Source organism: Trichosurus vulpecula, chromosome 4, assembly GCF_011100635.1.
Source record: "Trichosurus vulpecula isolate mTriVul1 chromosome 4, mTriVul1.pri, whole genome shotgun sequence".
Lineage (NCBI taxonomy): Eukaryota > Metazoa > Chordata > Mammalia > Diprotodontia > Phalangeridae > Trichosurus > Trichosurus vulpecula.
The window spans coordinates 309,076,779-309,102,524 of NC_050576.1; the positions used below are offsets into that span (position 1 = coordinate 309,076,779).

The window sequence follows — 25,746 nt, forward strand, 5'->3', positions numbered from 1 at the left end:
GAAACAGAGCATCAGACATGAAGACAGGAAAATGTGAGTTCAAAACCTTTCTCTAATACTGGTTGGATGATCCAAATAAGTCACTCAAACTCTCCCTTAATCATGATTATTCTGATGATCTATTGGGATAATATTTAAGTACCTGGAATATATACATTCTTGATAAATGCTTATTGCCTTCTCTTTTCCCTTCTTTCCGTTCCTTCCTTCCTTCCTTCCTTCCTTCCTTCCTTCCTTCCTTCCTTCCTTCCTTCCCAGAATATATGTGGTATAGCACTCTTGACTCTGTTCTTAATGTTGATTTGATGAAGTACTAAACTGTAGAGAAAGCATTTTACACTACTGGCAACAAACTTTGTTATATCACACTCGAATGAATATGAAATGGAAAGGAGGCATGATCTAACCAAAAGATAATCATTGTTAAAAGTCGGATTCTAAAACTTGCTCAAAGAGGGTGGCATCATTGCTCAGGATAACTTTTTTTAAGAAGTTACTTCTATTTGATATTTGATTTACAAAATATTAGAAAGAATACAACTGAGATACATTATTTTAATTGCAAACAATTAACAGTATTTTCTTAAAATAAAAAAAAAACACAAGATTTTCATGATTTTCCTCCCAGACATTCCTTGATGAAGTAATCTACTAACTTCAGTGGCCTCTTTTGATACTCAATGAGCACCTCGTGGGAACTGCTAACGTGATCTTCACATAAATGATTTAGAAAAGTAACATAAACAACAGTAGCTTTGATGCCACTAGCACCCACATGGTTGCAAAGATAGAAGATTCCATCTCAATGTTTCTGATTCCTGCATCATAAGGTGCCTGTAAATATTCTTGCTCATCATTGTTGGTATATGAGCAGAAAGCATCATCCAACTGAGCTTGACCTTCATAGAAGTCTAAGGTATACATGGTGTTTCCCATAACAGTATTAAACTCATCCATCTCCTTGGCACATGCCATTAACTCCTGATTTAGGTCATCAGTGAGCTCCGTATTTTGCACTATGTGTTTTTGCAGAAAAATTTGTTCAAATTAAGGTTTAAAGCAAGAATCTGTAGCTTTTCTAGTTAGCACGACTGAGCCAGGCCCTAGACCTATTCCACCACATGTGCCAATGCAAATGATGACAACATCAGAACACTTGGTATGATTCAGTAACTTGTTGAGTTCATGTAACATGATTCCAATGGAAGGAGCTCCCATACCATGGCTAACTGATAACACATGTCCAATCTTATATGTGGCATAGTGGTCAGTTCCTTCACAAATGTTAGAATGGTCCAGGGCAGGTTATACAAGTCCCAACTCTTCACTGATATAACTAATGAAAGCTTTCGCCCAGGCAGGATTTCCTCTAACACATACAAATTTTATATCCCCAAACATGGCCTGTAAATCTTGAGTTTTAGTTCCAAGATTGAAATAGTAGAGAATATCTTCCTTCATTTCTGAGATATTTGGGTTTGAAAGGTCAATTGAGTGTTCATCTGAACACTGCAGATTTTCAGGTTTATTTTCCTGAGTTGTCGTTCTTTACCTTCAAGCTGGACCCTCTCTCTGCCTCTTTAGAATTCCTAATCTCCAAGCTCAGGATAACTTTTTGGAGTAAGTTTAATCAGCCAATGAAAAATCCAAACAGGAATTCAAAAGGTGAAAGAGCTAAGGTTAGGAGGGGATTTGAAATAGGGAAAATTAATCTCTTCATACAGAAGAAAGAAATAGCCTTGGGGGAGTTGTGTTACATGTGTGGTGTTCATATGATTTTTGCCTTATTTTCTTCTTCTGGTTACTGAAGAAAAGAGATACAGGAACTCCAAGAACTCAGGGAGGGAATAAGGAGTATAGAGATGGTACCCTATGGCATTTTCTGAGATTAGCAGAAAATAATCATACGTTAAAAATTATAACAATTGACATATGTAAAGTGCTTTCCAATTTTACACCTGCTTTCACATATACTCCCATGCTCTCTAAGTCTATAAATTACAGCATACTTGCCCATCTACATTGCTAGAGGGAACATCCTTATGAGGAGTTCCCTATACTAGTGAAATTCCAGGTCCAGTTGCATGACAAAATACAAAAGTGTCATCTTATTTGCTAGGGCATGTAAAGGTGCTTTTGTGAGGTGAATGCAAGACTAAAGGAACTTTAAAATCTAGCTAAACTGATCCCAAATCTCAGTCTGGGAAAAACTAGGACTAGTTTATGCAAGGACTGAAAATAAATGGTGAACAAGTTGCCTGATTATATGGTTTTTCATAATTAGGTATCTTGAATTCTTTTTTTAAAAAAAATATTACTACAGGTTACACATTAGCCTCATAAATATAGTTATTGATTGACATGGCTATTAACATTTTAATTGAATTCAACAAAATTCGGTGAAATCTTTGACTCAATGGACTACCACTTTAGGGAAACTGACTTTTAAGACTATAATGCCCAGGCCAGTTAAGTCTTGATAGCAATAGACCAGAGTTACAGATCAAGTAGGTAGGAGATAAGGAAAGAGAGAAAGAGCTAGACAGAGAGAGAGAGAAAGGCAGAGAAATAGAGACAGATATTTTGACAGATATTTAAATAGACAATGAGATATTTAAAGAGAAAAACACAAAAGAGGTGAAAATCTTGTTGGACAACTAGTGTGATATTTTAGAGCAAAGAGCCATTGTTTTCTAAATTTTCTATCCTTCGAAATGTAAAGGAAAGAAGAATCTCGACAGCTTTAAATCTTCAGTTTTCCACACTATTTCTCAGACAGTTCTGTTTGAGCTGGTAGAATTGCACCATCCTGCATACCTTGCCATTGTTGGGCATATCTTATTTTGAATGCCTCCCAAGCCAGCTTCTCTGGAGTGGATTATGTTTGCAGTATTGCCTATCACCAGACAATTCAAGTTTTCACCTCTCTCATGGTTTTAAAATCCATACCAAGTCAAGGACACAGGCTTCTCAGAGAACAAGCATGAACCTGGATGAATATGGCATTTCCCCCTCAACTCCCAAGAGTATTTTTCTGCTATGAATTGTAAGGGATCATCCAAGATACATTGATTTAATCCTTCATTTCTTTCCAACCTTTAATTAGTTTTAATCAACGAATCAAAAAGTATTTATTAAGTTCCAACTATGCGCTAAGCTAAAAAGACAAAAAACCAAAACAATACCCCTGCCCTCGTGGAGTTTACAATCTATTAAAGCAAATATTACTTTATAATAAATTTAATAATCTAATAATAATATTAATGAATGTATATAATATATGTAAAATAAAAATAGGGATGAATTGTTGTTGATAGATTCTCATTTATTTGAGTGCTATCACCAAAAGAAGATACTAGTTTTAAAGACTGTACCTGAATTCATTCTTTCTCAGTTTCCTTTAATTGGTAATTTTATATAAATAGATTAAATACATAAGAATATATTCTTTATTATAAATATTCCAAAGAACATCATCCATTAATCATTGAGAGTCAGCTGTCTATTGTGTGGAGAGAATTATGTAGTAAAACCTTTTTTTGAAAGAATGGAGAATATTTGCTAGTAAAAACAAAGTTAACAAAGGGTTATACTTGCCAAAGTACGTTTACATACATTATTTGGGAAAGTACATTTTGGCATATTCAGACATAGTGATATAACAATGAAAATATAAATGTGAAGTGGCCTTAGAGACATTTCTCAGAGGAGTGTCACTAGCATTTAGAGACAGCTGTTTCCTTAGTCATCCTGCCACTGGAAATGAGGAGTCGATCAGTATCAGGTCATTTAAAAGAAGGGAAAAGAATTCCCTCATTACATCATCAGCTACCTAGACATTAAATCATGCAGGCATGCAAAACTATCCTGCAGATTATGCACATTGTACTTGGATTTCAGACATTTCTAGTACCCTATCACTGAACCTTTCAATCTGCCCACAGACCAAAATTCTTCCTATGTACTTTCAACCATTTCATCCTAGTACCGACCCCATTTTTCATTCAGATCCTGCTTCTGGCTCTGGCTCCTTACCTCAGTGTTGCATATAGATGGAAGTAGCTCCAGCTCTTCATGGTTGATTCTATACCCTCCCTGAAGTTAGAAACTTCCAAGTTACTTCCTTTACTTGTTCCCTAACTCAGAGATCCTTAGGCATAACCATGGAAGATCTTCATCCCCAGCCTAGGGGGCTGTTCTAAGAGGAACAGTTCAAGAACATAACTGAGTTTGGCGAGATATTTGGGTATAAAATGGAGAAAAAGACTGATAGAGTTTGAATTAGCATATGCTAGTATTATTAAATAATTCACTTGTCATTTATCAAGAACTTCTGAAACTTTGCTTTTTAGCTCAGTTTTCGAGGCATAGAAACTAGAAGTTTAATCTAATCAAAACAATGGCTTGATCTAGGTTGATACTGCTAGTTAAATGATCCAGTCATATTTGCATTTCCAACAAAGACTCTCCAAGCCTGATTATTTTAACAAATGCCTTTGAATTGCCCCATTATTTTTGAGAAGTATTTCCATCTTCTTAACTATCTACTTTAATAATAATTTATTTTAAATGTCTCACATTTCAGAGATTTACAAAGTTTTCTGTTTCCTAGTGAGGTGAAGGTTTGGGGAAGTTTTTATTTCCTCCTTTTCTATCTCTTGACCATCCCCAGGTTTATTTTGCTCCCTTATATCATTTTAAGTGCAATAAGGACTCTTTCAAAGATGCTGAGCGTGCAGTTGAATTCTAGTGGAACTAGTCTCACTTATTAGATTGAAGATTTAAAGTAAACTGTGGATTTCTAGTGATTTCCAAATGGTAAATGGACTTTTTTACTGTATTAGGAATAAAAGTGATAGAAGGAATTAGAAGACACAATCCCTGTCCATAAGGAGATTTCAATCTGTTTTGGGATACATATAAAAGGATCTGAGACTAGTTATAGAGAAGCAGCCTCAAATACAAAATAATATAGAACAAATTGAACACATACATGGGGAGGGGATACAGATTTAAGGAATGATCAGATCACTTTAGCTTAACCTGGAAAGGCTCATGGGAGGAAGTGAATTTGGCGGGGGGGAGGGTGGGGGGGGGGGCTCTGACAAGATTAAATTCTTGAGTACATTTCTAAGCTCACTACTTTTAGCCATCTTGCAGCCATACCTAAACCAGTAACTTAATTCTGGGCATGTTAATGTACATCCAATAAATGTTCTTTTAACCTCTTTGTGCCTTAGTTTCCTCATCTGTAAAATGAGAATAGACTTGATGGCCTCCATTATTCCTTCCAGCTATAAAACAAAGATCCAATTAATTGAATACAATTTACACTTAAAAATCCTTCTCATACTTACCATACCTCATACTTACTTGTATCTAAACCATTAAAATAGTCTTATAGAGTGAGGGTATTTGTGTGTGTGTGTGTGTGTGTGTGTGTGTGTGTGTGTGTGTGCATGCACACGCGCACGCACGTGCATGCCCAGTCACATGCATGTATACATAGGTGCAGAGTTGATAACTCTGCTCCAGAGAGTCTTCCCATCCTTTCTATTTTTGTCCAGTCTGTCCAGAAGGCAGCATGTGGTCAAAATCAGTTTTTGTAAGAGATGCTTTGATTCCTAACACAGGTTCTGACACTCCCTCCTACTGTAAAGAATAGTCTTATACCCATCACAGATTTGGTGTCTTGTTATTCACAAAGTATTTCTAATTCATTTCTGAAACTTTAAGGGTAAATGCATGCATGCTTCATCAGTGGAAAGCCTAAAGAGAATTGTGGTTACTTGGAAATTCATTGCAATCCCATTGCAAACCCATAATGGATTCTTATCCCCAGGTGGGATAAATTTGAACTTTTGGTCTCTTCAGTATGCTAATATGTGAAGGCTATGCTTGAATATTGACATATGTTATTCTTATCCTAAACGTAGTATGAAAAATTCATTTGCATAAGAACCATCTGATCCAGAATAAATAGTTTCAGAATGCATATGGGTAAATTCAGCAGAGTATTTGTGAATCTGGAGAGTTGAAGGGTATTGAAAAGCCTATTAACTGCTTCATTGCTTGGGTAGCAACATAGCACCTGATGTTGGAAATGTTTCTTAGCATAGTAAATCTACTTCTGTAGTTAAACTGTAATGTAATCAGACAGCATGCTATGTTTTATACTTAAAATAACATGTGGGTGTGACGATGGGCCTTGATGATAAATTCAAAGTGGAATTTAGCTTAGATGTGATTTATAGACTCATAGAATCTCTAGACAGGAAGCAACATTTACTGTACAATAGAGAATCACAAAATCTCTTTGTCATAAGGGGCTTCGGGGATCGCCTTGTCCTACACAGGTTTGAACATAAATCACCCTCACAGAATCCCTGAGAAGTGGTCATCCAGCTTCAATTTGAAGATTTCTAGTGGGGGGGAGGACCCACTTTTTGAACTAGCTCATTCTACTTTGGGGAAGCTCTAATTGTTAACTAGTTTATCCAAACACTGAGCCAGGATTTTTTTTCACAATTTCTACTTGTTATTCCAAGATTTGCTTGCTGGGGTCAGTGAGAGTAAGCTTAATCCCTCTTCCACGTTAGCCCTTCAGAGACTTGATGAAATCTGTGGATCCATCCAAGAAGTCAGACTGAAAAATTCCCCAATATATTTACCTCCTCAAGTCTGATTTTTGTCAAATTAAATATGACCAGTTCCTTTCAGTAATCCTCACAGGACTTGGTACTCAGTTCTCTTAATTTGCAGGTTGCCCTACTTGGAAAGCATTCCAGGTAATCAAAAATAATTTCTAAAATTTCATCCATGCAACTGACCACAATACTAAAACACGTTCTGAATAGGGAAGAGTGCAATTGGACTATAATCTTCCCTATTCTGAAAAATTACTTTGTTTTATTGACCAGTAATAAAATTGATAGTGGGTTATCCCTCCAACAATAAAGACTGCAATGTATCCATACCTTCACATTCTATGAGAATCATCTATAAATCCTCTGCAGGTGATCATGCCAATGTATTATGGCATCCCTTTTGGTTTCATAATGTTATGTGGATACCAAGAGAGGGCTATCATTCACTCATACTATATTAAATATCCACCTTCTTTCCAATCTACTCTTTATTTGATAATATATTTTATTTTGCTTTGACTTCTCAATTATTTATATATATATACATATATATATATATATATATATATATATATGTATATATATATAGATAGATGGATTGATAGATAGATAGGAAACATGCCTAAGGCTGTCTATTCATTGCTACCATGCAATTCCCCATTGCCCATTTGGAGAACTGTAGCTTTATATCATTGAATTCTGTGGTATTTCATGATTTGCAGCCACATAGCATCTAGAGAAGAAAATTGACACTAAGAAGACAGTATTTTATTATAGGGAAAAATCTTTGCCTCATTAAAAACTACACAATTTCCCAAAGGCAAATCAAGCCCAATCTCCTTTTCTGTTACTACTACTACTACTACTACTACTACTACATTAGCATATCAACTTGACAATATCATCCTTCATCCACTTGGTTTCTCCTATGTGGACAATGGGGGTCAAATGCTTTTGAGCATTTGTGTACTTCAGGATGCTCATCTTTATTCTGAGGCTGAATGTCGTCGGCCCCATTGCCTCTGAGAAAAATCCACATCTATAGAGAATTTCTCTTCTGTTTGGAATCTGCATTGGATATTCTTCATGAAAGAAGCAAAAACCTTTGGTAAACATGAATGGATCTGTTTTATTTTTTGTTAATCTTACTAACCAGAGCATCATTAAAACACCATCTCTATTAAATCTTTTAAGATTTCTGGAATGATTTTTAATATATGCTTAATGTATTTTAATATATGCTTTCAACAGATGAGAGCCTTGAAAGTAGCATTTTGTTGTCTGTTTTTTTTAAATAGTTAACAATGAATGAGCCCAATGGTGTATTGGATTCTTTTACCTTTCATTTAATTATGAGACTGTAAAGATATGTTTGTATAACATTTTGGGGAAAAAATCCTGTTGCTTGTCCCCTTTCAACCTAATTTCTCACCATTTTCTACATCACTTTCCCAACTGTTTTGATACTATCCCCATACCATTTCCAATACCCCTCCTTCTCCAGTTGGACAAGAGATCAAATATTTGTAAAATGCCTAGCAAAGTGCCTAACATATATTAAGTGCTATATAAAGGCTTATTCCCTTCCCTCTCTTCTAGTTCTAGAATCCTGATTAAATAATCTCCATCAATTTTCTTGAAAGAGCATTTAAACTGAAACTTGTTACGACACCACTCATCATCCATGTAAATTTCAGGACCAAAGTTCAACTCTTTAGTCACCGTATTCCATTGTATGTTGTCTACCCCATTAGAACATAAGCTCCTTGAAGACAGTGATAACTTTAATTTTGTGTTTGTATCCCTAGCACTTAGCACAGTTGTAGGGACATAGTAAATACTTACTAAGTACAGTTTTATCCATCTATCCATCAATTAATTAACTAATTTAGTTGCCAGAACTTTCCAGTGTCAACCTTCCTATTGTCCTTCCCACCTGAGCCCTTCTTTTTATGTCTTTGTCAAAGAATACTAATTGTTCTCTCTACTTTATTCCATTCTATGCATTGAACTCCAAGTGATTTTCCTTAAGCATAGACTTATCATGTGCTTCCCCTACTCAGTTAGTTCCAGTGGCTTCTTACTGCTTCTGAGATAAAATATAAACTCCTCTTCATTTTTTAAACAGATGTATTGGCAATCAAAATGGGTTGGAGTGATATGTTTGTGAGATCATAGGCTTTTGGACCACCTGAGTTTAGTTCGCATTTTTGTGACAATTTTAGGTCATGTGGGTGAGTCGCATGTGTGACTCACCTTTGACCCTGAACAAGATATATAAAACCAGGCGTTGGCTTTCTTTTTCTGGAGCTCTGAGCTGCAGCAGTAGTGGCGCATGACTCTGAGCCAGCTGTTGTCGAGTTCCCTGGCTGAACTCAAATGTTGGTAACTACAAATTGTATTTGGTGTGTTTGTAATTTGTTTGTATTTGCTCTAACGTTGAGGGTGCTGACTTTTTCCCCTGAACTAAGTGAATGATATTTGTACGCTGAATTAAAGTAAGATTGTTAACCTCTTAACGTTGCTTTCCTTAGTAAAGCAGATGAAAAGGACCTGGGCTTGCAGCGTTTTGTGAGCTGGTTGTTGTTGGTTTTACACCCCCACAGCAGCTACTAGCAAGATTGTTACCACAGCAGACTATAATTAATCTCTTTAGATTAATCAGACTTTGCTCCCATTATGCACTCAGTGATCCAGCAAAACTGGCCCTACCTCCAACAAGACATTCTAGCTCTTGTATCTGTGCTTTTGGTTTGTATTATACTCCCTTCTTACTGTTGTGTCCTAGAGATTATCATATACCACCTTCCACGTGAAACTTTTCATTATCTTTGCAAATGACAGTAACTTGCCTTTCCAAACTTCTTGCATTTAACTACTTTTCAAATATTTGTCTCTATTCTCTTTATATTTCACTATGTATTTATACATGTGCATGTATACATATATGTATTTATATCTATATGCAATATGCATCATTGTTACAATACATATTTTTGTCTCCTCCATTAGAATGCAAACCCTTAGCAAAAATGGATTATTTCAGGCATATAGTAAGTGTTTAAGTAATTGTTGGTTGTTCGAACAAAGATATCACAAACAAATATGTGGATTATTCTCATATAGAATTTCGAAAGTTAGGAAAATCATTAGGGCAGCTAGGTATACATTGGCTAGAGCTCTGGGCCTGGAGTTAAGAAGACCTAAGTTCAGTTTTGGCTATATGACACATTATCTGTGTAACCCCAGGCAAGTCACTTAACCCCGTTAGCCTCAGTTTCATCATCTGTAAAATGAGCTGGTGAAGGAAATGGCAAACTAATCCAATATCTTTGTCAAGAAAACCCTAAATGGAGTTACAAGGAGTTGGACATGACTGAGCAATGACAAAACAATACAAAAGGAAGATCAGCATAAGGATAAATAGTTATCAATAACCTTCTTCTGTTATCTTTTTTTGGGTAATAATATCTGAGATTTTGTCTAAGCTTTTGGTTGTTTTTCTCTGACTTCTTTCCTTTGGTTTTACTTCCTTCCTTCCTTTCCTTAATACTTAACATTTAGTATGTAATACATCTTTGATTGGTTTGCATCCTGCTATTTTTCAGATATTACATTAACAGATTCCTCAACATCCTCTAAAATTTCTCACCTATTTATGAATTTCTTATGTCTATGCTTGGTCTGGTCTAGTTGCATTTCCAATAATGCCATTTCTTCTTCATTCAGCACATCAGGTAATGCAGTGTTAGAGTCCAAATGTGATGGTTATTCTCTCAATGATGCAAGAAAGTAAGTTTGTTAAAGAAACTTGGTCTGACATTTTTTCAAATATCTATTGACCTCCTTGCAGTTACACCCTTAAATGCTCTAGAAATTATGTGACGTAACTGAGTCACTCACCAAATTTCCTATAAACTTGATTTTCCTTTCTTTGCTTCTCACTACTTTGTTAGTATATACTTCCCATAAATTTCCACCCTATTTCTCTAAGATTTTACAAAGCAGTGAAAAAAATATTTTACTAAATTCTTGTTACTCCTGGCTGCTGCACCTGTCCACTTGTCAAGGAGACCAAGTATTTGCTGACTGACAGTTTTGAGATTCCTTTGTTGTTCTTATTACAGTGACATTTGTATCTATTAAACTTAGGAAATGGTTCTTGTCTACATTGTCTCTTCTTTTATCCATTTCCAATTCTTGGCATGAATAGCTTGTTTATATAACTCAGAGTATAGTTTCTTCATTTTTCTTTATTAATATTATCATCATTATTGATTTTCATCTTTGTTTTTAGCAAATCTATCTTCCAGACTTATACAATTAACCTATTTGGAAATAACCCATACAACGGTAACCAGTCATTTCCTATTAGAATATAACAAATTTCATTTTTCGTGCTGTTATTTAATGCTTACCATGTCTAATACTTCTTGATGCTGTTTACGATTTAGCATTATGAGTCTTCTGCATTGTCTACAAGATTTTAGTCTCTCTTTGTTTCTTATCCTAAACCATTTTTTCCCAATATTTTGGACACATTTCTCTATGTCCCCGTTTCCATTGAAATAAGTAATTATTGAAATAGATATTGATTTTCTTAGATGGTTTTAGTGAGTTCTTGCTGGAATCTCCCTACCTCATTTTTCTCTACAATGATGTTGGTGCATAAGCTATAATTATCTCACTGGTAGGCTATTTCATTTTGTTTTGGAAATTCTTATAAGGAATACAAAATATAAAATGGCAAAATGTCTATTGAAATTATGTTTCCTGTTTGACGCCAGCTTCACTAAATGCTTTTTTTATTCTTAAGAGAGAATAAGTGAGTTATCTTTCCATTTAGCCACAAAATGTTTTTGTCTTCTTGTTGCATTTATGATGAAACTGTCGAAACTGATTTGATCCTCTACAGTGATGCTCAAACTATGATCCAGGGACTCCTGAATATTCCCAAGACACTTTCTTGGGATCACTTAGGTCAAAGCTATTTTCATTGCAGTACTTATATATTTCAACTTCTTATATGATATATGTGTATGCATATCCCACATAAAAATTTCTTTGTGGTCCTAAATTTTTAAATGTCCAAAGAACAAAATTTTAAGGGGTCAATTCAATTCTTAAGGGGTACTTTGTACACAAAGTTTGAGAATTGCTGTTTTGCAAAAAGTGAAATCATTGGTAGAGAAGCATATAACGATTAGGGTAGCAAACAATCTTTGTACAAAGTCTAAAACGGGTATAATTTGTATCACCTTCTGCCTTATTTTCCACCAGTTTGCTAATGTAATGCTAGAAGGGAAGAAACAAAAAAAAACCTCTTTTTTTCTTTTTTCTTTTTTTAATTGGGTGGTATGGCCAAAGGTATCCCTAGATAGCCAAACAGCTTCATTTTAAAAATAAAGCAATTAAAGCCTTGTTGTTGTTCAGTCGTTTCTGACTCTTAATTACCCCATTTGGGGGTGTCATAGCAAAGATACTAGAGTAATTCACCATTTGTTTCTCCCACTTATTTCATAGATGAGGAAACTGAGGCAAACAAGGTTGAGAGACTTGCCCAGGGTCATACAACTAGTAAGTATCTCAGGCAGGAATTGAACTCAGGTCTTCCTGACTCCAAGGCCAAGTACTTTATCCACTGCACCACCCAGTTCCCTAATTGAAGGCTAGATTAAGGTTAAAATTTGCTTTAAGTCTCAAAGCTAGTGAAAAGCAAAACTAGGTCTTGAATCCAAGTCTCCATTGTTTGTTTTTTCTTCTTCTATGCTAAGCTAGCACATGGAAAACAAAACAAAACAAATGCATACTTATACATGCATATATATATATATATATATATATATATATATACATACACACACACACACACACACACACAAAGTTAATTAATCAGCAATTGGTATTTAGTTTATCTAATAGATGGTGGAGTGTCAAGTCTAGACTGGAGAAGTCAAAAATGGCAAAATCCGTTCATCCCATCCTTGGGATTTTCCTATACCTGGAAGACTTCTCTCCACAGCAAAATCCTGAGAGCATTTTGTCTTATATGTTTGGGTCATTAATATTTTAAAATTTCTCTTTGGTCTCTTAAGTTCTTATTTTAAGTTTTCCCTTTCTAAAATTTACTTCTCCCCCTGTATGTGAAATCTACACAGGATCATTGATTTATTATTTGAAAGGACCTTTAGCCTTTTCTAATCCTACTCTTGATTTTATAGTTGAAGAAAATGAGATTAAGTCACTTTTGTTGTTTAGTTGTTTCAGTTGTGTCTGACTCTTTGAGACTCCATATGGGGTTTTCTTTGCAAAGACACTGCAGTGGTTTGCCATTTCATTCTCCAGCTCACTTTACAGATGAGAGAACAGAGTCAAATAAAATTAAATGACTTGCCCAGGGCCACACAGCTAGTAATTTTCTGAAGCTGCATTGGAACTCAGGTCCTTTTGTCTCCAGTCCTGGTACTCTACGTACTGTACCACCTAGCTGCCCCCACAGCTATTAAGCAGCAAAGGAAGGAAGGAATACACATTTATTAAGTGCCTACTACATGCCAGGAACTGTCCTAAGTATTTTACTAATACTGACTCATTTGATTCTACAATAACCCTGAGAAATAGGTGCTATTACTATCACAATTTTATAATTCAGGAAACTGAGGCAGATAGTGATTAAGTGTCTTACTGGATGTTACACAGTAACTGCCTGAGGTTGGATTTGATCTCAGGTCTACCTGACCCCAGATCCAGCACTCTTCTCACCACACCATCTAGCTGAAGAGTTAAGACTCAGAGCAAGGGCTCTTTCTGCTATACCAGACTGTATGCATTTCCTAATTCCATTTCTAAAATTCTACTTAGAAATTCTTCTCATTCCTTAATTTATAAGCCTAAGCAAGGTTTGTAGATAACTTATCATTTCTGTCATCCTTAATCAATGCTTAGCCAAGCTCTATCTGATGTGGATTCATAAGTGAAAGCTAATTTGGTAATCAGTTTGTTGCTCTTTTCTGAATTCATCTTTTAATTCCCCATATTTTCAACTTAACAACAATACATATTTAGCATCTACTATAAAAATACAAGGAATTGCCTTAAGTAGTATAGAAGTGGGGCAGGGAGCATAAAACATGATCCCTGACTTTAGAGAACTTAAAACCAGTAGCTCCTTGAGGCCGGGGATGATTGTGGCGTTGTTTTATGGTTCATTGTGTTTTGGTTTCTGCTTCCAATTTTATTTTATCTCTTGTGGACCTAACTATCTGGGCTTTGTTACCATTCAAGGCAACTGCGACATTTAGAAGAATTAGTGATCATTCTAAAAACAGCAAGGGAATTTGGACTCGGTTTTCCCTTGATCACTAATGAAAGAAGAGGACAAAGGCAGTTTTGTAAGCAGGAAAAATTTGGGTAAATTTATTAACCAAGCCTTTCCCTACCAGAAAACCAGTGATGGTTCATTTTATGTACAGGTCCTGATTCACTTAATCTATTTTCTGTCTGGAGCAAGCTATAATATTTATCAATGAAATATCTTCTATTTGATTTGAGCCCCTAGCTGAAGAAGTATCCTAGTGATTGTGTGTATGTGTATAACACACCCACACATACACAGAAAAATTTCTCTCTTTCCCTCCCTTCCTCCCTTTACAAATTTTAGACAATTTTCTAACTTTGAAAAAAAATAAATTTCCTTTTTTTCTTGAATATAGATTTTAAACTTTGGGTGATTAGTCTAGAAATGTAAGAGTATGTTGACATGAATTAAGAGAAGCATGATATGTAAGATCCATTAAATTGACTCTATCAGATAGTTCTGCCATGATGTTTAAAGACCAAATTCATTAGCATTAACAACTTCTTGAAACCCAGAAGGCCTACGGTGTTAAGGCTGTCTAAAATGCCTGAGTCTTTCTAATGGGATCATATTGGATAGGAGCATAAAAGTAGGAAGAATGATAAGATGTTGGGATCATTATAGATAATGAATTGTTGCAATATAATAGCTTCTGATTTATTCAGACAAGATTGTTTCCTGTTACATATGGAGAGATTTGAAGCGTCCACAGTCTTTTCCACTTCTTATTTTGAAATTCTTTGTGCTAAATTTATAGTGAGACCCCTGTGAATTAGGGCTGTGAATAATGATTTATCTTACAGTGCAAGATTCAGAACCTGTTCTGGAAATATGACTTGCCTACATTGTAGGTGGATTTTTTTCCCTTTGTTCTTGCCCTCAGTGATTATTGTTTAAAGATCTTTTGAAAATTGAATCCATTAATTTTTCTTTTAGGATGTTCTTTACCAAGGCCACCAAGAAAGGTTGGTACTTGAATAAAGTAAAGCTACTTAAACCACTAAGATTGCATCAAATTTATCTTGTTTTTTTCTCTCCAAATGGGGCCATCATTCTATAAAAGCTTGCATTCAGTTCAATTCAGTTGGGCGAAAAGGTAAAGGTATCTACGATTAGCATAGCAAGATGGTGTTTATCCAATCCCTCCTAACCAGAGCTTCTAAATTAAATGCCTAAAACTCTGGTGTCTCCTTGTTACTTCTCTGCTCAAGAAGCTGAAGGGGCATATTATTAGCTTTAAGATAAACCATAAAATCATCTGGCATTTAAAGTTTTTCCACATGACTACATATGCTCCCTTACACTGCTCACATTCTGTGTCTAGAGCACTTCATTTTCTATCAGTAGATATTTTTCTACTGAGGAATATCATGCCCCTGCCCCCCACTCCGCAGGCACCTTCCACCTGAAGTCTCAAATCTATGCAGATCGACTCGACTTTTCATACTCATCTCCTCAGCCCCCTCAATTGCCTCTCTACTCTGATTTGGAGCTCTAGGTGAAGCAATTAACTTCTCCCAAAGTTTTCCTTTAAAGAGGGCTCAGACTTTCCAGGTAACTGAAATCTATCACTTTTATTAAGAATCTACTGTGTATCAGGAGGTGTTTGGGGTGTTCAGGAAAGGCTAATACCTCTGGTGTGAGTGCTACTGAACCCTTTTCGGGGCTGCTCATCCATCTTTGGTGTCCACCTTTCGCCCAACTCTCATCTGTGACTCCAAGAAGCTGTAGCATGCACAGAGGTCACACCTTAGTAAAACCATCTTACTAGAAAGGCTAAAGCAGGTTAATGGTAACCAATAGCCTCAAACCCATTGGTGGGGGAGGTCTACCTGAAGCATATGAAGTCTTCCCCTGGTGGAATAGGCAAATGAGAACAAGTTGTTCCAAATGCCATGAAGCAGCTGAAGCAAGTACTATGGAGCACTTAGAGCTTGGTCAGATGTCGAAGATGCCAGGGTCATCCACTGCATCCTGGGCCATTGCCAGTCCTCTTCATTTTGTTTTGCCACTGGACTTCAATGACTCCAGAAGAGAGAGTGAGGCTGACAACTGTGCAACTATGCTCACATAAATACAATTCATGCACAAGTCAAAATGACAATGACAAAAAAGTCATTGATTCTCTTCAAAAATGAAGGATAAACAACAATATCTATGTTTCAGGCACCGTGCTAAGTGCTGGAGATACAAAAAATTTAAAAGACAGTCCCCGCCCTCAAGGAGATTACAATCTAGTGCCAGAGACATGTAAATAAATATATACAAATATATATATATATGTATGTATATATATATATATATATATATATATATATATATATATATAGGATAAATAGGAAATAATTAACAGGGGAAAGATGCTGGGGTTAAGAGGGGTTTGGGAAGGGCTCCTGTAAAGGTGGGATTTTAGTTGGGACTTGAAGCCAAGGATGTCAGTGGTCTGAGCAGAGGGTGGTTAGCATTCCACGTATGGGAGATACCCAGAAAGAATGCTGGGAACAGAGAGATGGAGTATCTTGTTCATGAATAGCCAAAAGGTAAGTGTCACCATGTAGCCACCGAAGTTTATTGAGTTACAGGATTGGACTTTTGTTTTAGGAAAGTCATTTTCTATTAGCTACTCTGCCCCTGTGCAGGCATCCCACATAGCCCCCTTCTTTTCAACTTCCTTTTATGTATTATCTTCCCTTATTAAACTGTAAGCTCCTTGAGGTCAAGGGCTATGTTTTCTTCTTTTCTTATTTGTGTCCTCAGTGCCTGGCATATAATAGGTGCTTAATGTCTATTGACCATTGAGAGCATAGAATAACTTACTTGCAATTCCCTGTACATGATACTATCTTCTGCCTTCATACCTTTGCATAGAATCTCTCCCACTCCTGCAATGCTCTTTTCCCTCCCCTCCATCTCTTGTAACCCCTAGCTCCTTTTAAGGATTAGCTCATGCATCACTTACAAAGTCCTGTTCTCATGCCCCTAGTTGTGAGTTGCCACCCTTATCCCATGACCGTGTAGTTATTTTTCAAGCTGCTGGAGGCAGCTATATGATTCGGTAGATGGAACCATTTTCTGCTGCTCTGCCTGGCTTCAACTCCACAAAACAAGAGGGTACACCCCTGGTGTCCTACTCCCTTTCTTTTATGTGTCTTCCCTCATTAGATTGTGAGCTCCTTGAGGGCAGGAACTGTGTCTTTTTTTAAAATTGTATCCACTAGTGCTTAAGAGTGCCTGGCACATTAAAGGTGCTTAATAAGTATGTAATAAATTGGCTTCGGGAGACCCAAGTCCAAATTTGGCCTCCAACACTTAATAGCTATGTGATTCTAAACCAGTCACTTAACCTCAGTTTGCCTAAGTTTCCTCACCTGTGAAATGGGGAAAATCATAATAGCTACTTTGCAGAGTTTTTGTGAGAATCACAAACACATATATACAAAGCAAACCATATGAAGGATAAATAGGAAATAATTAACAGAGGGAAGGCACTGGAAATAAGGAGGCTTTGGGAAAGGTTCCTGTAAAGGTGTGATTTTAGTTGGGACTCAAAGGAAGCCAAGGATACTTGTAAAGCAATTAGCACAGTGCCTCGTATTTATTTAAATCTTTTTTTCCAGATGCATCTTTTCTCTGTCATATGCCAGGGAGAACAGCAGCTCTTCATTGTCTCTTAGGGTGGCCATGTTAGGTGGCCATTAGTTTTCTCATATTTTTGCAACTTAATGCACATGACCTTACAGGTAAGGAAATTGATATCCAGGGAAGTCGCAACTTTGTTCAATGTCCTAAATAGTTGTCAGGGGCAGGCTTTGAACTCAGGGCATCTTAGTGATCTTCCCACTGTACCATATGGCCCCCAACCTTACCTTCTTGGGTCTGTTTTCTCATCTATAAAAGGAAAATGGAGGATTTGATATCCTCTTAAATCTCTTTCAGATCTAGATCTATTATCTGATGACTCAGCAACCAAAATACATGAGAAATACAATCAGTTCTGAAAAATACTGAAGTAAGGAAAGTGAGCATTTGGGTGGTACTCTAGATAGTAGTCCATATATGATTACTCCAGTTTGGATTTATTGTGGTTTCGCCATTTTTCAGTCATGTCTGACTCTCCATGACACCTTTGGGGTTTTCTTAGCAAAGATGCTAAGGTCGTTTGCCATTTCCTTCTCAAGATCATTTTTATAGATGAGGAAACTGAGGCAAATGAGGTTAAGTGACTTGCCCAGGGACACACAATTTATAAATGTTAGAGGCTAGATTTGAACTCATAAAGAAGAGTCTTCCTGACTCCAGGCCCAGTCCTCTATTCACTGCCCTACCTAGCTGTCCCATGTGGATAAGACCATACTAAATTGAAACAAAAACAGCAGGAAATAACAACAGAATTAGAAAAGTTTAGATATCATGTTCTGGTAGAGAAGTGTAAAATAAAAGCTATATTAAATAATTCCCTTAAACAGCTAACTAATGGAGTGGATAGAGCACCAGGCCCAGAGTCAAGAAGACCTGAGTTCAAATTCTGCCTCAGATACTTACTATGTGACACTGGGAAAGTCATTTAACCATGGTCTGCCTGAATTTCCTTGACTGTAAAATAGAGATAATGATAGCACTTACTCACAGGATTATTGCAAGAATGAAATATGAGAATATTTGTAAAGAAGCTAGCACAAAGACTGCCACATAGTAGGTGCTTGATAGATACTTGTTCCCTTGACCACTTTCCCCTTGTAGAAAGAGACACATATATGGTACCAGTAGCAAAGAGTCAAAAGTAGTTGGACCAATAATTATTTGGATCACTGACATGTTTTGTTATTTTCTATTAATCTTACATTTTTTTTTAAATAATGAGGCAACTATAGGAAATGTATGGTGAAAAAAATTAAAAGAGCAACTTAGCATGCCCCAAAGCTTAATTGCTAATGTGTAAGCAGGAGATCTACAAGGTTTTGAATCAGAATTATCCAGTGAAGAGCTTAAAGTGACCCCTGCTATACCATGATAGAATATTCAATTAACCCAGACTGGATAGAACAGAGGTTCATGGCCTCAGTGGTTCACAGAGTTGTGTAGAACATTTCAGCTTCAGGGAAAACATCTCATGAAATTAGGAAATGATCTCCTGAAAAGGTGAAGGAAAGTTGGGTTTTCTGAATATACACAAATATATCTTGAATTCCAAACTGTGGCATATGTACCCCATTTCAGATGCTATAGACCTTACCTAAATTGCCTTGGCTACAGCAGTCCTAGAAAAGGTATTAGGGATCAAAACTTCTACACATAAGAAGTAGAAGCTGAATGACCAAATCTCTCATTTTTAATCTCTTAACATAAGCTAATAAAAGCATCGTATATAAATATACGTATGTATGTATATAATGCCTCCCCCTCTCTCTTCCCCTCTCTCCCTTCAGTTCTTCTCCTTCCTCCCCGCCCTTTACTCAACAAGCCCTTTCTACCTTCTCTGCCTTCTTTGTTCTTTCACAGTTAAATTACAATGCAATATAGCCTTTGAGGTAGACATGTTTTATTTTCCTTCTTCTTAAAAGAAGAAGTGAAAAACAGCATAGCATTAACTGCAGGTAAGAGTCCCTGGGTCACAGAAGTCCCTAGTCTACTACAGAGTCCTCACTCTGATGCCAGATACAAGGGGCTCTGGTAAAGGGTACTTAGTAAGATTTGATACAAGGTGGAGTCATTAGCCTATGTGATATAAATGATAGTACAGGTGTAAAGAAGTTTCTCAATTTTGTTAATTTTGTTTCATATATCTATTTTTCTCTTCCTGAATCTCTTTCTTCCTTTATCTTGGGCAATGCCCCAAGAGACACCCCTATGCTTGATGCTGTACACAGAGGGAGACATGATTCCTGTGGCAGAGAAAATACGAAACATGGTACTATGTACCCATGTAAGGAGCTTACTGAATTGGTTCCAGACACCCTTCTAGATACATCGCTCTCTCTCTGTCTCTCTGTCTCTGTCTCTGTCTCTCTCTGTCTCTCTGTCTCTCTGTCTGTCTCTCTCTCTCTCTCTCTTCCTTCCTCTCTCTCTTCCCCTATCTGTCTATCTCACAGAGATATACCATATAGATAGGTATATATCTAGATATATAAATAGATACATAGATTAAATAAAAGCACTCCAAGGAGGCAGTGGAAAGAGAAAGATTTTGGAATGAAAAATAAGCATGAGAAGCTGGGCTCAGCATATTCTTGGATTTGCTTCAAATTCTAGGTACTGCTGAGAATTGACCTCCTCTGTATGAAATCGTTTCCTTTCTACTTGGTTGAGCTATAATCTTAGCTCACTCATGGCAGAAAAGCATATTCACTCTTATGCTTTCTTTAATATATTCAAGTCGATATAACTTTTCTGATTACTGTTTGCTGTCTTACTTAAAGAAGTAGTTTTACTTGCTATTAGCTATTTATGATGGATTTTTGTGTAATCCGAGTTTCATTGGAAGGGGCTAAGATGGTAAATATAATCTAAGGGCTACAGTGTCTCTTTTGTCTTGTACTACATATTTCTAGGCAGATATCTGAGGTATGGGTGTGGGGCATCTCTCTCTCTCTCTCTCTCTCTCTCTCTCTCTCTCCCCAGTCTGATATGCATCTTTGAGAGGGGTAAGATAAGGAGAGGACTGAGCTAGATTCCAGAGATCCATGTTACTCATGAGTTAGATATTTTGTGTATATTAGACAGGTTCCCAACACATATCAATTTCACATATATATTATCTTGGGAAAGGAGCCTAATAAAGGGAAATTGAGTCCCAGAAGCTTTGGACTTTCAAGAGTATAGAACCTTGAATGACACTTGGAGAAATGTCTATGAATTCAGGACTCAAAAGAGAAAGGAAAAGCCTAATCAATGATAAGGACCTACACTGAACTCACATGTAACCTATCTGAGATGCAGAAGTTATAAATGAATGATACTATCTAGAATAGACTGCAAAAGAAAGAATATAAACCAATACAAAACAGTACAAGGTATTTCTAACTGATGGACCACATCTAGGAAAGACAATTACCTCTGATTTGGTAAATCTTAGAGAATGAGGGATATTTCTGATTTTTCACAACTTTAATTGCATAGATGGTATAATCCTTTTGTGGACATAGAAAGTTGAATGATTTGCTGTTGTTCATCCTTCTTTCTTGAAGAGGATCAATGACATCAGGGGGTGATGTCTTGACTTGGCAAGTGAATTGAATTTAAACGAGGCAGAGCTGTGTAAAGTCATCAGCCTCACTCCTCTAGATTCATAAGAGTACAATGGCAAGACATAAGTCAAGCCAACTGTTGATGGTGCCATAAAAACCCAAACAATGAGCAAGTGAGGCTTGGCCTGGGTCATTTTGCTGACCAATCAGTGCAAGCCAGAGTGATTTGGGTTTAAAGGCATAGTCAAGTGGCTTCATTTGAATCTCAATGGGCTTTATTAAAGCCTGGTTTTTCAGAGCTATATTTCAAGAAATCATAAATGAAAATTACATGAGACAAAAGAGTTAATTGTCCCAACTTTTCAAAAAAAAACCTGATAGAATAAAGAAGCAGGGAAGAAAAAATTCTAGCCTCCATACCCTAAGATACCTTGTGAAGTAAAAACAACCAAAATTTATATTCCTTTGGACAGAGCAACCACATGTAAGGGTATGACTGCCCATGCGGATAGAGGGAGAAGGGGGAGGAGGAGAGGGTGGTGGAGAGGGAGGGGGAACGGGAGGAAATAGCAGTATTGCGTAACTGGAACTGGCTGGTTGGGTCCTCAGGCAGGGTTGGGAGTTGTGAAGGGGAAGCTACTACTACTCACAGATTGTTGTTTAAGAAAGGCCTGGTGGAACACCATAACAAAATATCAAATACTGGATCCATTTGTCCTAGGGACACCCTCTGGCAAGTAGGTAATTTGGAATTATACTTGGTATTTTAGGTTTTAACTAGTTTAGATTCACAGATTTTATGTAATTGATAGATTTCACAATTATAATGGGATGAAAATTGAGTTTGCTCTGCTGTCTAATTGAATATAATTTATTGTTTCAGAATATGTCTAGTTTGTATTATAAATGCGGGGTGAAATTATTTAGCCATGGCATATTTGATCTGCTGAACCATCATGCCACACCTTTTCAACTGTGACAATACTGATGACTTTAACTTGGTGTTCGGAATGCAATACAATATGGATCCAATCACAGAAAAAAAATTAGCTATACTGGAATTACCAAAGGATGGGTGGAGGGTAAGGACAGAGGGACCTCCAGACCTTGATAAATTTACAAGAGAATTGTATTAAACTTTTAGAAGAATTAGCACTAATATTATACAAATTATTCTCAAAAACTGAGAAAGAACGCTATCAAATTTCTTATATGAGATAAATATAGTTCTAATACCTAATCCAAGAGAAAAAACAAAACAGAAAAAAACCACTAGAGGCTATTATCATGAATGAATATCAATTTCAAATTTTAAATAACATCCTGTCAAATAGATTACAGGTTAAATTCTTAATTTAAAGTATTGACAAGTCTAAATATAGTCAAGGAGAAGATAAAACCACACACACACACACACACACACACACACAACAAACATACGTGCTGATGAAATAATAGCCTACTTAGAAAATCCCAAGGTATCAACAAAGATACTAATGGATAGGCCTAATAGCTTTAGCAAAACTGCAGCTTTTGAAATAAACTCACAAAAATCAGCAACATTTATATACAATAAGAAAACTGAAGCGGCAAGAATAGAAAGGGACAACCCATTCTAAATAACCACAAAATGCATTAAAGTATTTGGAGATCAGCTTACCAAAACACAGAAAATAATTGAATAGTTGCAATTGCTCAGTCCATTAAAGAAATAAAGGACCACTTAAACAGCTGAAGGAGTATTTAGTGTTCATGGCTGGGACCTTGACAATATGGTAAACATAACAATAGTACCAAAGTTAATTTTACCAAGTTAATGATAACATTCATCTAAGGGAACAAAAATATAGGATATGAAAGGAAACAATGAAAAATGTAGCAATGAATGGTGGAGATAGTACTTTCAGATGCCAAAATATATGAATATTTCCATATGTCAGACACTATCCACTATATCACTTGGCTACCAATAAAAAATGTCCTTCTGATTTAGCCTTGAAATTGTTCCTAATGTACATTTAAAACTAGGTATAAATGTATAACAATAGTACAGTAGTATTTGGGATCTGGAAGAGAGTATAATGACCATTCAAGGGACACTCAAAGAATAGGGCTGGATGGGCAATCACAAGCATGTGGGATAGGAGGAAAAGAAGCACACATTCCTCCTCATGTCGGTGTTTGGGCAAAGTCCAAGCTGATTCATTCTAACAAGTTCTTTAAAATAACAAAATAACCTCATCTTTAAAAAATGGCATCAAATTGGGCATACACTTGGCAATCAGAAGGTTTGATGTTGGCTCCAAATTTCAATGGGGACATGAAGGATAGCCTTCTGAGACTAGAGCAAAACGCATCTCGAACAATATTAATAGGGAATATGCAAGGAATATGCACATAGAGTTTCTGATTTTCTCTCTCCCTCCCTCCACCCTCTCTCTCTCTCCCTCTCCTTCTCTCTCTCTCTCTCTCTCTCCCTCTCTCTCTCTCTCTCTCTCTCTCTCTCTCTCTCTCTCTCTCTCTCTCTCCCTCCTTTGACCTCTGTATTGGAGGAAGAAGAGAGCCCTGATTCGTATATATTCTCTCTTCCTGTGGAAGACATGGTAGCCTAATGTCAAAGTATGACATTTGGGTCTATATTTGATATTTATTTCTAGAAGAATTAGTATTTTTAAACTGAACAACAATGAAGCTTCAAAATCATAGTTTTATAATTAATATTCGATAGTTGGCTGGGCCCAAAACCTTGAGTGACCCAAAGAATAAAGTAAGTCAAAGTAGACTCCATCTTAGCCTGACGAATTCTGTTGCTTTTTGTTCTCTTCCTGTGTAGGGAAGGACTTTGTAGTCCTCAACTATGCCCTGAAACTATTTAGTTCTCCTTTAATAAGGAGACGTTTACTAGTACTTACACACTAGCTGATGGTAGCATAAAGCAATTCAGCAAGAACAGAGATGCTTAAGAGTGATACTATGTCCAACAGAAAAAAAAGAGCAATATGATGACATATCTAGAGTACAATTTCCAGAGGATATCAGCAGCTCTGCAGTGAGTCAGTTAAGAATTGCTTTGACCATATATACCCCCTGACCACAAATGACCCTCTATATGTGCCTTCTAGGCATGAGCCTTGAATGTGTGTCCTATTCACATGCATACCTAGCACATACACAGTTTTGGTACATCTATGGTCATACATGTTCTCTAAATATGTACTTCGTCAACATTACCTAGTCATGTGAGTTCTCCTCATGCCTCCCTTCTTGGTTGGCTGTGGTAACCTGGAGAAAAAATTGTTCTATGTATGTATGCATGAAAGATATTTTTTATAACTTAATATGCTATGCTTTTTCAACAAAGGTATTTTTTCTTTTAAATAAGATGTCCTCTAGCTGGAAAAAAAACAAACATATGGGTAGGGCCTCAAAGCTATAATTTTAAATGGTTATTAGCCTATGTAATAAAACAAATCTGGGTAAATTTTCTCAGGGTGCTAAAGCGAAATACCTGGGTATTTTATAACTTACATTCTCTAGGAAGAAATACATGTATTGCTATAGTTTTTGCTAACAAATCTGGTGAAGAATTCAGGCATATCATTTACAAAGGAAGTAGTGCTGTTAACAAAGTTCATGGCTATCTATCTATCTGTCTATCTATCTATCATCTAACAAAGTTTATTTTTTAGATTATTCTATCAATGCAAAGGAGTCATTTTAGTGGATTCCGATGTTTTAATTGTGCCAGAAATTTTTCTGATATCCTTCATGCTTCAAAGTTTACTAAATCATCTATTTATTGAATAAGGTTTTGCCTGTTGTAGCATGTTATTAGTCAGGTCCAGGGAGCTAGTAGCCAGGCAGCAAATGAAACCTTTGCAGAGCTGTGTTGCTAACAAGGTGGGACTGCTTCTTTTCACTATACAATTCAGGCTCTGTGCTGTCCTTTTGTAGTACTCCTTAACTTTGATAATACTTTAATGTTGATTTTAATGATATTTCACCTATAAAACATGCTTTCTGTGTTGGATTACTATGCACATACTATCATGTACCCAAGTCATTATACTTCCACAGGGATAGATTTGGACTTAATTTTGTTTAAAGAGGTGTATACTTTAAACCCCATAGTCATTATCTGTTATGATTTGTTTTTCAGTTTAATTTTATAGCAATAATAGAAAAGTAATGATTCAGTTATTTTATTGGCCAAGGCTAACTTAAAATATTTTGAAGTGAATAGGATGTGAATTATATCTAACTCACAGTTTAATAAAAATATGTGGGGAATTTTTTGCCTTAGTTTATTAGGGGGTACAGATGCATGGAAATTGTTTTAATTTTAAAAAAGAAGCTTCCTTTTTTTAAGGGGAAGGAGAGGAGATGGAAAGTTGAACCAGATGAGTTCTAAAGTTCCTCTCACTTATAAATCTATGCTCTTTTGAAATTTTGGGTTATTCTCTTCAAAATAAAACATATGTAGTTACATTGTTTAATAAAATAGTAATATACATATTGATAATTTCAAGTTATTTTATTTTAAACATGTATTGTCTAG

At 36.2% G+C, this 25,746-nt stretch overlaps 1 pseudogene; it reads right to left on the bottom strand.

The window, feature by feature from the left end:
* Positions 1 to 610: 610 nt before the first annotated feature.
* LOC118847159 overlaps positions 611 to 25,746 on the bottom strand; it is a 39,307-nt pseudogene continuing 14,171 nt past the window's right edge.